The sequence below is a fragment of the Mus musculus genome, chromosome 14 (assembly GCF_000001635.26).
Source record: "Mus musculus strain C57BL/6J chromosome 14, GRCm38.p6 C57BL/6J".
In the NCBI taxonomy this organism is placed as follows: Eukaryota; Metazoa; Chordata; class Mammalia; order Rodentia; family Muridae; genus Mus; species Mus musculus.
Genome location: NC_000080.6, coordinates 6,059,214 through 6,070,460, shown reverse-complemented (window position 1 = coordinate 6,070,460; position 11,247 = coordinate 6,059,214). Strand labels below are relative to the sequence as shown.

Below are 11,247 nucleotides of genomic sequence, written 5' to 3'. Positions count from 1 at the left end.
GGCTCTCTCTGTTCCAGGCCTTCAGTGCATCATGCTGCAGCTTCCTGCTTCTACTGCTATGCCTGCCTCATGCAGCCATGCCTCCACACCAGGATGACCTCTTATGCTTCTGGAAGTAAAAGCCCCAAAACAATCTTCTATAAGCTCTCCTGGTCAAGGTATTTTTATCACAGCAACAAAAAGGCAACAAAGACACATGAGTATTGGGGATGTGCCTCAGTTCCTCCACTTAACACAGCAAGCACCTTACAGACCGAGTCCTTGCTCCTCCCCTCAAATATTTTCAAGTTCTATGAACAACACACTTACCTATGGGCCATATGCCTACCTACACTACTCTATCAGGAGCACATTTACACATGTATATGTAAGCATGTTGTATGTATAAGTGTGTGAATGCAGAACTAAACACACTATTAGTAATCCTAACCCATCATACTTAGAGGGTCTTGATGTATCTTCAGGATGACTGAGAAAACACTGTTAGTGAGGCCTCAAAACCAACAAAGCCTTAGCCAAATCTGGGGCCTGTGCCTCTATTCAAGCCTCTCTCACCTTATACTCCTAGGGAGAAGATGAGGAAATATCTTCATTCTCCTAAGGGTGCTTCTCTTCTTACCTGGATAATTTCAAAGACTAGGAACCCACTGTTACCTTTAGTAGCTCTACTTCAATTACCTCCTCCACAGACCTCACCTTCTCCCCTCAGGAGCAGTATGTGAGCTAAGAGCCACCATGATGGGCACCACAGCACAAGGTACAGCCTGGAGTGCCACAGTGATGGGCACCACAGCACAAGTTACAGCCTGGACTGCAGGAGGTGGGCCGTGAGCCAGAGGCCCATTAGTCTTAGCAACTTATTACTGTGACTTCAGATGTTTGAACACAAAACCATTTTTTATAAATACTGACATATGAGCCAGTGTAAAATGCAGATTTCCTGATATTCTGATATGAATATCAGAAGCAGTATTCCAAAGTTTGATAATTAGCCATAATCGTGGCAAATGTTTGTCAAAAAGTCAAGCAGAAAACAAACAAACAGCCAAAAAAAAAAACAAAACAAAAACAAAAAACAAAAAAAACAAAAAAACAATAAAAAACCCAAATACCTTTAATCCCAGCACTCGGGAGTTAGAGACAGGCAGATTTCTGAGTTTGTGGCCAGCCTTGTCTACAAAGTGAGTTCCTGGACAGCCAGGGCTATACAGAGAAACCCTGTCTCAAAAACAACAACAACAACAAAAAAAAAAAAAACAAACAAAAACATTTTCTTAGATTTATTGTAGTCTTCATAAACATGCTTTATCCAAAAAGTAAACAATACAATCTTTCAAGTTCATTAAGCCCACAACTTAAGAGTGCCCTCTATCAAATTTTTTGTTCAATCTTACTTCCTCAGTTCAACTTCTACCATCCCTAATTTTTTTCAAATGGCATGAATCTACTAGCTGATATTGGTATTAATAGGCATGGAATTTAACATTGCATATAAGTATATGATGTGCCATTTTTGAAACCTGCCATTTTTCTCTTTAACTCACTTTTTCAGGTTTGTTTGTTTGTTTTGTTTTGTTTTGTTTTTTTCTGAGACAGGGTTTCTCTGTATAGCCCTGGCTGTCCTGAAACTCACTTTGTAGACCAGTCTTGAACGCAGAATTCTGCCTGCCTCTGCCTCAGGAGTGCTGGGATTAAAGGCGTGCGCCACCACCGCCTGTCCAGGTTTTTGGGTTTTTTGGTTTGTTTGTTTTGTTTTGTTTTGTTTGAATAAGTTTTCACAAGTTAAAAGTATGGTTAGCTTTAGTTTTCAAAAAAATCAAAATTCAGAAAAATTACAAATGCTATGAAATTCAAATCTGTCTCCATTAAACAGTAGTTCCAAGATGTCTGAGTAAACATGGCTGAAGCAACCTTTGACTCTGGTAACTGAAGTCATTGTCATGTATACATCTACTGAATTTTAGATGCCAGCACACGCTCAAACAAACACTAATCCAAACTGTTTCCATGTAAGACTCCCATAAGCCTTAGGCAGCTAATTGTCATGAAATGACTGTAGATGAATTGCTTTTGCAAATCTGTTACTAGAGGGAGCATCCACTAATTTAATCATTTCCCTCCTCAAAATCTTGTTTTAACTCCTCCACTAACAACAGACTACGTGTTGAAGACTTCTAAATCATAAGAACGTTAGAATATCTAAGTCCCTTAACATCCAGTAGCCTCTGACTTCATTATTAAAGGAAAGCTCAACTTTGAGATTAATCAGCACAAAAATGCCACAAAAGCACTACCACACCCTGAAATACCCTAAAGAAGTTAACTTGTGATGAACCACCATGGATGTCTGAGCCCTACACTTTGAGGGAACCTGCAACACAGAAGCCTAGGCAGCCTGTGGGCACAGCACACCAGAGAAACTGACTGAGAGGCTCAAGCATCTTGCTGTGGGTGGGAAAGCACAGTGGCTGGCAGAATACAGCTTCCCACAGGGCTTCCATAGCATGCAGCACATGGGTGAATAACCAAACTCCCTTTAAGTTTCCTAAGTTGGAACTTGCCACCCGGATTTAACCGTGCTCCAACACAATTGTTATGATGGCTAGACAAGTGTTCCAGAACACACCCTAGATATCTCTTAAACCCAACTCAGGAATCTCTAGAGCACTTTCCAGTCCTCTGTGCGAGGCAACGCCCCATCCAGGCCGCGCCCCTGCACCCCTCCTCCTGATACCAATTGAAGAGACCTCCCAGAGCATTCCCTCTGCCCAAAGCCCTCTCATAGGTCCCCGGCCAAGCCTTACCTTGGTCCCCATCTGTCCAGAGGTGGACACTTTACGGATCAGCTTCTGGGGCCCCTCATGCTCCGATTCACTCTCGAACGAATCCTCTCCAGGTCCTGCAGCAGTGGAAAACTCTCTGGCCCCAGGGACAGCTCCTCCTGCAAGGCCTTGAGGGTGGTGCTGGCTGCAGGCCCAGGCATCCTCTCTGATTCCTGCAGGGACACAGCAGTGCCCCGAGGGGCTATGGTCAGCTGCTGGTCTCTGCCTGAAAGTCTGAGCCCTGCTCCTAGCTAGCACCATCTTCCATGATCCCCTCTGCGCAGCACCCTGGACCCGGGACCCTGGATCACAAGTGTCTCTTGCCTAGACCTCTTGGGTCCTCTGTGCATTTCACGCCTGGGCACCCAGCCTTGGGATGTTCTGGTTTTGCTGACCCAGGATATGACCAGCACCAGAATGAGATGACAGATGTAGAGATAAGCCTCAAATGATCTCCCTCTTACTCCTCCTATGGTATGGAGGGCTCAGAGGGAATGGAGAGTAGAGATAGGCAGGGGCATGATGCAGCAGGTCAGGCAGAGGAGATCCTCCTCCCCTTGTTCTAGGCAGCAGGAGTGAGGAGAAAGCTCCTGAGGGAAAGGGGGACATGGGGCTATCTCCTATGTTCTGGGGTGCTCTCTGAACCCCGAATCCCTCCACATACTCGGACCACAAGGTACCATTCCAGCTAAGTAAAAGTTCCCTCTGCACAGGAGAAGAACTCGGTCTCATGGACCCTCACTCAGCACCATTGCTAGGACCTTACCTCCGCACCTCTGCCTGGGGGTTCCGGTCCTTTAGGCCACCTCTACAGTGCTGTTTAGTTTCGGGCCCACCCCCATCTGGCGCATTAGGTAGAGAAGAGCATTTTCTGGGAGGTTCAGCTCTGCTCTGAGAGCTTTTGGTTCAGAAAGAGCGATTCCCTTTGGCTAACAGGAAGCTGGGAAGGGCATGGTGAGGACTCAGAAACAAGAGAGGACATGCATGCAGCCCAAGATGACAATATGCTGAAATAAATGTCTAGGCTAAAGCGCCCATCCAGAATGCCTGGAAGAATGCACCGAACTACGTGAACAAAGTATAAAGTAAAGAATATATATACACACACCCACAGGAGAGAACAACACTCCCTGGTCCAGACTAAAGTCTGAGGAAAGAGAATCCACAGGCTGGAGCCTCAGCTCCCAGGCTTCCCTGACCAGCTGCTTCAGCACAGCCACAGGGAAGAGCTACCTTGCAGCAGCAGTGCACAATGCACATTTGACCTCAAAATCCTTCACAGGTGGGGGAAGAGGGGCTGAGGGAGAGGGTAGGAAAAGGACAGGCTTCCTGCTGTCCACCTTAGAAAACTTCACAGTGCTGTTAGTGATTTTCCAATGGTGAAGTCCCTACCGACTTGGTGGGGGGGGTGCTCTCTTCAGTAGATCAATTCTTTTAGCCCTTCAGGTTCCTCCCCTAGTTTGTCACTTAGCCTTGACCTTGAAAATTCCTGGAAACTAAGATTTGGGGTTTTGATTCTTTCAGGTTTCAGGTGCAACTTTAAGCCCAGCAATGATCTGCTGCCAGCTCTAAGAGATTTTAACTACACTGAAAAAGGGAAATCCCTTTTGGTCATTCAGCAAGAGAGTGCTGCCATGTTTCTCAAACACAAGGCTCAAGAGACAGCCTCTCTTGTTCTTCAGTTATTCCCTTTAGCGAGGGAAAACATGGGCTGAAATGGACTTCAAAAGTCCTTCTGGCCCTATAATATGAACTTCTCTACCTACAAGTACACACTGCGGAGAACTTTCTAAGATACAATAGCATTAAATGGCCTTGGCCAGAGATCCAGATCAGTGCCTAGAGTACAGAAGGCCCATACACCTAAATAATGCCCTTTTAGTGACCTTTGTCTTAGTCTGACTATTTGGTCACAGACAAGTCAAGACAAAGACCCCTAGTAAAAGGCCTAACCCAGTTCAGACTTTTCCTTTTAATGTAAAGAAGACAGAGGGCACAAGCTGGGACCAAAATGTGATTATGATTCTAATGTTCTCTTCCCCACACTCTATAGAGTGAAAGGTCACTTTGGCAGCTATCCTGTATTTCAACCCACACATTAAACTTTCAGGTTTTTTTAAAGATTTATTTATTTATTATATGTAAGTACACTGTAGCTGTCTTCAGACATATCAGAAGAGGAAGTCAGATCTCGTTAGGGATGGCTGTGAGCCACCATGTGGTTACTGGGATTTGAACTCAGGACCTTTGGAAGAACAGTCAGTGCCCTTCCCCATTGAGCCATCTCAAAAGCCGTACTTTCAGGTTTTATATAGCAACATGTCCCAGAATCCAGTCAAGGGTGACTGAAGTGAAAGGTGGTCTAAGGCCCATGCCTATTTGGTGAAGAATACGGGTTCCATTTATTACTCTTTCAAAGGATGCTGATTGCTTAAAGACACATTGCACAGCTTCACATCCAGGAGCCAGGCAATTAATTCCTTAAAGTGCAGGTATCTTACTTATAAAAACCTAGCTTTGCAGCCCGCTCTGATCAACACAGAATTCAGTAGCCAGCTCCTAAGGCCTGTAACTTTGAAAAGCAAAGCCAGTCTAAGCTGGTTCCTGCTAAGTAAATGACTGCATCTCTACAGCATCTGCAGCTGTAGAGGAAACCCAGGATGGGTGGAAATACTGTGTAGGCAAAGAAAGAAAAGCAGCCTCATTTCCCACTAAAGGCAGCTCAGGGGAAAACCCTGGTGAAAGATCATGGCTTCTGAGAAACTTTCAAGGAATCCCCAATTTAAAATAGTATCTGACCTACTAACTGCTTCTCCTAGTTCAAAGCTTTCACAGTGGTTCTCTGACCTAAGGGACATCCACTTGTCTTTTCTTTGTTCAGTGTGTTTCTTTGTTTTGAGGGAGTCCCCTAGCATACCTCAGGCCCAATCTGACTTGGAATTTATGGCAGGTCTCCTGCATCAAAATCTATTTCTCAAAATGCCTACTACAATTTCAAATACATAGCACATTGTCTCATTTGGTTCATAAAAAGTTCCTTGACTTTCTTTAGTGTTTTAGATTTTCAAATATTTCTCCCCTGCTGCTCACGAATTCCTTTTTATTACTGTTACTTTGAGATCTCCATTGGTGAGCCATTATAGAGCACACCTTTGGTTACAGAATTCCAGAGGCAGAGGCCAGCCTGGGCTATACAATGAAACTTCCATGTAGAACATATCACTAATCTTGTTGAAAGCTTACATGTTGGAGTTTAAGGTATGAGTGCTGCCAAGAATGGAAGCCAGTGTGGGTTACATTGTAACAGGCCTGCAAGAGCTACACAGCAAGATATTGTTTCAAACAAACAAACAAACAAACAAAAGCAAGAAAGAGTCTTTGCCATACAGTGTATAGATGCTACAGTCAGGGTTAAACAGAAAGGAGTAAAGCTGAACCCCCAGTCAGTTTTCTCCCTAATAAGGTGCCATACCACACCTCCAAAGTACAAGAGACATCAAAGCTGATTAAAACTTTATGAACACTCTATTAGTACTTACAATTATTCTGAACTAATCAATTGCTCACAAGCAGAATCATGAGTCACTTAAAGTGTATAATCCCATGTCCTACGGTTTTACCTTCAATTGTGATAGAACTTAATAGTTATGTGTCATATCTTGAAAACCATGAGTGGGTACTTGAGAAGCCATGGTGCAGGGCTCATGTTCCTGATCAGTGTAGAGCCAAAGGACTACAGATGGAACCAGCACAGACTGGAAGGCTGCCCTGGCAGCAATATGAAACTGACTCCGCAATCAATTTGTATTCCATACTCAGAACTTCACATTCAAAAAATTTGCCCTGTGTCAATTTTCTTAGTTGATACCCAGATTAAAAAAAAAAAAAAAACATTCTGTGAGCAACAGTGCTGTCGATTACAGGAACTTCTGTGGTCCTAGCCCACATAGCCAAAGACTCTCGCCATCCAAGCAGAAAGTGGAACTGTACAACCTCTAGCTTGTATTGTGGCCTTTTTGCTTTATAACACTTCCCTTCCTAAGTGTCCATTAATTCTGGACTATTAACTGGTATACTGCCAACAGCTAATGCCAACAGGTTAAAAACCATTTGAAAATAAAATCCATTTTAGGCAATGAAGTATAGTCAAGCCTCTCTCCACTTAAGGTATTTTGTAAATACTCCCACAGTTTTAAACTGAGCTAGAATTGTAACTAGCTATCTGCTACCCACTCCCACCCACAATTAAGGAATGCTTTGCTAAATATCTTCCTACCTGCTCATTCCCAACAGCAAAACACTTTGATTCTCCTTACTTATTTACTTTAGTGATGCTAGGGCAAGCCTTGCACTGGCATATGCTCTGTCCCAGATCTACATCCCAGCCCCCATTTTTTCTTCTCCTGTCTCTGGATCCAGAGTCTCAATATGTAGCTTATGCTGGTTCCCGAATCTGGGCCCTCCTTCTTCACCTAGTTGTTGTGAATACAGGTGTGCAGCACCACACCCAATTCCCCAAATACTTTTTGGGCTAAAATTTAAATTATGCCTATATTCACTAACACTGGACTATATTCCAAAGCTAGCAACAAAGAAAACCAAGAAACTTACTATGCTAGCAATATCTCCTTTAGGCTCAAGACGTAGCCAGAACAACGCTAAATAAAGCTAATATGTATCCAAATGTATCTAATTAACTTAATTTCATTCCCTCCCAGAGAGAATGGCAGGAAGTCCCAGAAAATCCCTTTTCTCCACATGAATCTCCAAGGAATCTTTTGTTTTTCTCTCTGAATAGGAGAAATCAGGCCATCAAAGTTTAGGCTCCATCAGGAGAGAGGGAGAAAGGGAGAGAGGGAGATAGAGGAAGAAAGGTAGAGAGAGACAGAGAGAGACAGAGAGAGAGAGAGAGAGAGAGAGAGAGAGAGAGAGAGAGACAGAGAGAGAGACAGAGAGAGAGACAGAGAGAGAAAGTGAGAGAGAAGGGAGAAGTGAAGAAGGGAGAAGGGAGGAAGCAGGAGGGAGGAGGAAGGAGAGAGATGAGAGAAGAAGATAGAAGGGAGAAGGGAGGAGAGAGGAGAGAGGAGAGAGGAGAGAGAGAGGAGAGAGGAGGGAGGAGAAAGAAGAGAGAAGAGAGAAAAGAAAGCATAGTATGCCTTGGTTGAGTGGTGAAACAAAAAACATCTATGAGTATTTTAACCTATATGTCTTTGACACTGCAGACCTATTGCATAGGAAGTCTTTCCATCCAGAAAATAAGCATCAGAGAGATAGTCAGCTGTCCTTTCAAAATAAGACAAGAGAAATATACTCTTCTGCATTTTGGCCAGAATAAACCTGATAATATGCAAGGCTTCTCTCTCTTTTAGGGGTGATGATCAGAATGGTCTCAAGCAACTCCAGAATTTCCACACCAAAGCAGAAGGCTTATGAACTCAAGGACCAAAAAGTCCAGCCAAGCAGCTATTGAAGCTAAAACTAAAGGCAGATTCATCAGTGCAGCCAAATCCCCAATGAATCTAATGGAAGAGAAAGCAGGAAAGAGCCTCAAACTGATGGGAATGGGGATAAATATCATAAACGGAACTCCAATAGCTCAGGTTCTAACATCAAAAATTTATAAATGGGCCACAAGAAACTGAAAAGCTTCTATAAGACAAAGGGCATAGCCAATAGGACAAATTGGCAAGCTACATATTCGGAAATAATGTTTACCAACTCCCCATCCAATGCATGGCCAATATCCAAAATATATAAAGAATTCAAGTAGCTATCCACCATAAGAGCTAAGAACACCATCTAAAAATGGGGTATAGAACTACACAAAAAATTCACAATGAATCTTGAATGGCTGAGAGCACTGAAGAAGTGTGCAACGTCCTTAGTCTTCAGGGAATAAAACCAAAATGACCCTGAGGTTTGTGTCCAGCAGTATACTTTCTAGTGAAGAATGCTAAGTTCAAAAACTCATGTGAAAGCATATGTTGGTGAGAATTTGAAGAAAGAGAAACATTCTTCTATTTCTGGTGGGACTGCAAAGTGCTATGGCAACTCTGGAAATCAATATGGAGTTCCTCAGAAATTTTCAGATAGATCTACCTGAGGGCCAAGGATCAACCTTACTGGTGCATGGCCTGCTACTTCGTTTTCACTTGATGGCTTATTACTCAGATTTTCTTATTGGGCTATGATTTCACTCTTGTCTTTCTGATTCTCAATCAGTTCTCCGTTTTTACACATTTTTTTGAAGTACCTCTAGCCACTGGGACTTATTTATACCTTCAAATCCCTCTAAATTGGGGGACTTCTAATACTTGGAGAAGCTGAGTGACAAAAGCAAAGTATGTTGAGCCCTTTGGTGTCCAGTGCACACGAATCTATGGGAGTCTAGGTATGATAATCCTCTAGAACATTCTTTAGGAAAGCAGCAGTATGCTCTCAGGTCCCTGTGTGACCTCACTTATCTTTGCCAGCTTTGTGGGCTTCTCTACTGCTGGTCTGAGAACAAATGGAAACTCCTGGAATAGATGTCTCATATCTCATTTCCTTTGTCATTATTAGTATACTAGTGGGAGTAGGTTTGATGGAAATATACTCTCAAACATTAATCAAACCAGTGCTTCTTATGGACCATCAGGATGAAGTACCAAGTTCAAGGACAATTCTGCACGAACTGCTCAAAGCCAGCCAAGTGGAGCAAGAAGAAAGCCAAGCAGAAGTCATTCATTACCACCACCCTCAGCACCTTTCTCCAGGACAGGGTAACTTATTTTTGGTAGAAGAAGAGATAACCTGAGATAGCTGCCCCATATTCCTTCAGAAAAGAAACGGCCAGCAATATTGGGGAAAGAATATGGGTGTTAGGGGGCAGTAAGCAGAATGTAAAGTGAATAAGTAAAAAGATATTAATACAAAAATATTTACTTATTTAAAAAATTGGGCAAAATATATTATTTAATGTCTAGTGTGTATACACTGGCAATAACTTTAACACACAGAGAGACTAGATGTTGTAAAGTAGGGTGCCTTTGTTTTTGACATAAACTATGAACATAGCAAAGATAAATAAAAAAGAAAGATGTGCATCCCAAAGATCCATTATTCTCCTCAAGTCTAAGTGTTTGTGCTCACTTTTACCAGAACTCTGGAAACCTCTGTTAATCCAGGTCTCAGGGCTCATCCAAAGTACAGTCCTGAGCCTGATATGGCCAAGTGTTCCTGTGTTGGTGGCTGACCTCTGCCTCAGGCTTCAGAGGCACTGGAGGGGCAGTCTTGGCCTTCAGGTGGCAGCCATTCCAGGTCCCCTACCATACCAGATAATGAGTCTTCCACAGATGCCTGTCATCTCAAAATTAGAATTTTGGGTATTCCAAAGATTTGGATGCTACTCTATTCTATGAAAAGAATGCCCACTATCAAGGAATTCACCGTTAGAAAATATTGTCCAGGTTTTGTATAATTAAACCTATAGGAGAAGGATATTTGCCTCTGTGAGACAGGAAAACCCTGGGAAATTGGAGTGTATGTCACATGAATTGACTCAGGTGGCATATTTATTGTTGTGAAAAATCTATAGTCATGATGAATTGGTTACCTGCGACCATACAAGTTAACCAATGTCTGTATAATTGTTTTCCTTATTTGAAAGTGAGTAATGAGATCATCAGAGCAGTGGTTGCTAAGAATAAAATCACTGATTAACATGAATGATAGCACTGTACAGAGCATGGGCTTAATTTTCTGGGTCCAGTGCAAATAGCTGGGAGAGTTCAAAACAAAACCAATAAAAACAACAGGAATACAAACAACAACAATTGTTTAAAACCATTTTGAGTGCTGAGATTACTGGCATGTACCAACTCTGGCAAATTTTTTTTGTATTCATAATAAACAAACAAACAAACGAACAAACATCCCTATTCCAATTCTAGCAGTTGCATCAGAGAGAGATGTGTGACACTGCATGTTGCTTCCTTTCTTCAGAAAGCTCAGGTCGTCAGTCCTATACCAGGTCAGCTGGACCTAAGACAGTGTAGTTGAACTTCTGGCTGCCATGGCATGATTCTACAACAATCCTTTTCTTGGTAAAATTGAGCCTGTATAGAGTAAGCTGCTTGTTGTTGGATCTAGGAGCCTTTAGGCCAGCAAACACATAAGCCACCCGTAGTGAAAGAGAAAAAAAAAATCACATTGGAAAAAAAATATGTGCCCTAATTGTAAGAAAAAGCCCTCAACTTTGAAGGCATCACCTATCTCCCCCTGATTTTTGAGCTCTGCATATTGATATTGTGTGGCTCAAGAAGGTAGTGAATTTCAGATGTTTTCCCAAAGAAGACATACATGATTTTTCACTCTTAAATCTGTGAGGTTAGGGGGTATATTAGCACAGGTTTAGCAAAGCCAGCATAAGAACACAGAAGCCAGA

At 42.6% G+C, this 11,247-nt stretch overlaps 1 long non-coding RNA gene across 2 annotated transcripts in view; it reads right to left on the bottom strand.

Moving 5' to 3' along the window:
- Gm51421 overlaps positions 1–11,247 on the bottom strand; it is a 159,368-nt gene continuing 148,121 nt past the window's right edge. For both annotated transcript variants that reach the window (XR_003950986.1, XR_003950987.1), the window contains exons 2-3: positions 2,805–2,995; positions 1–109 (exon numbers count right to left, since the gene is read on the bottom strand). This is a non-coding gene — a long non-coding RNA (predicted gene, 51421). The remainder of the gene's footprint in view (positions 110–2,804; positions 2,996–11,247) is intronic.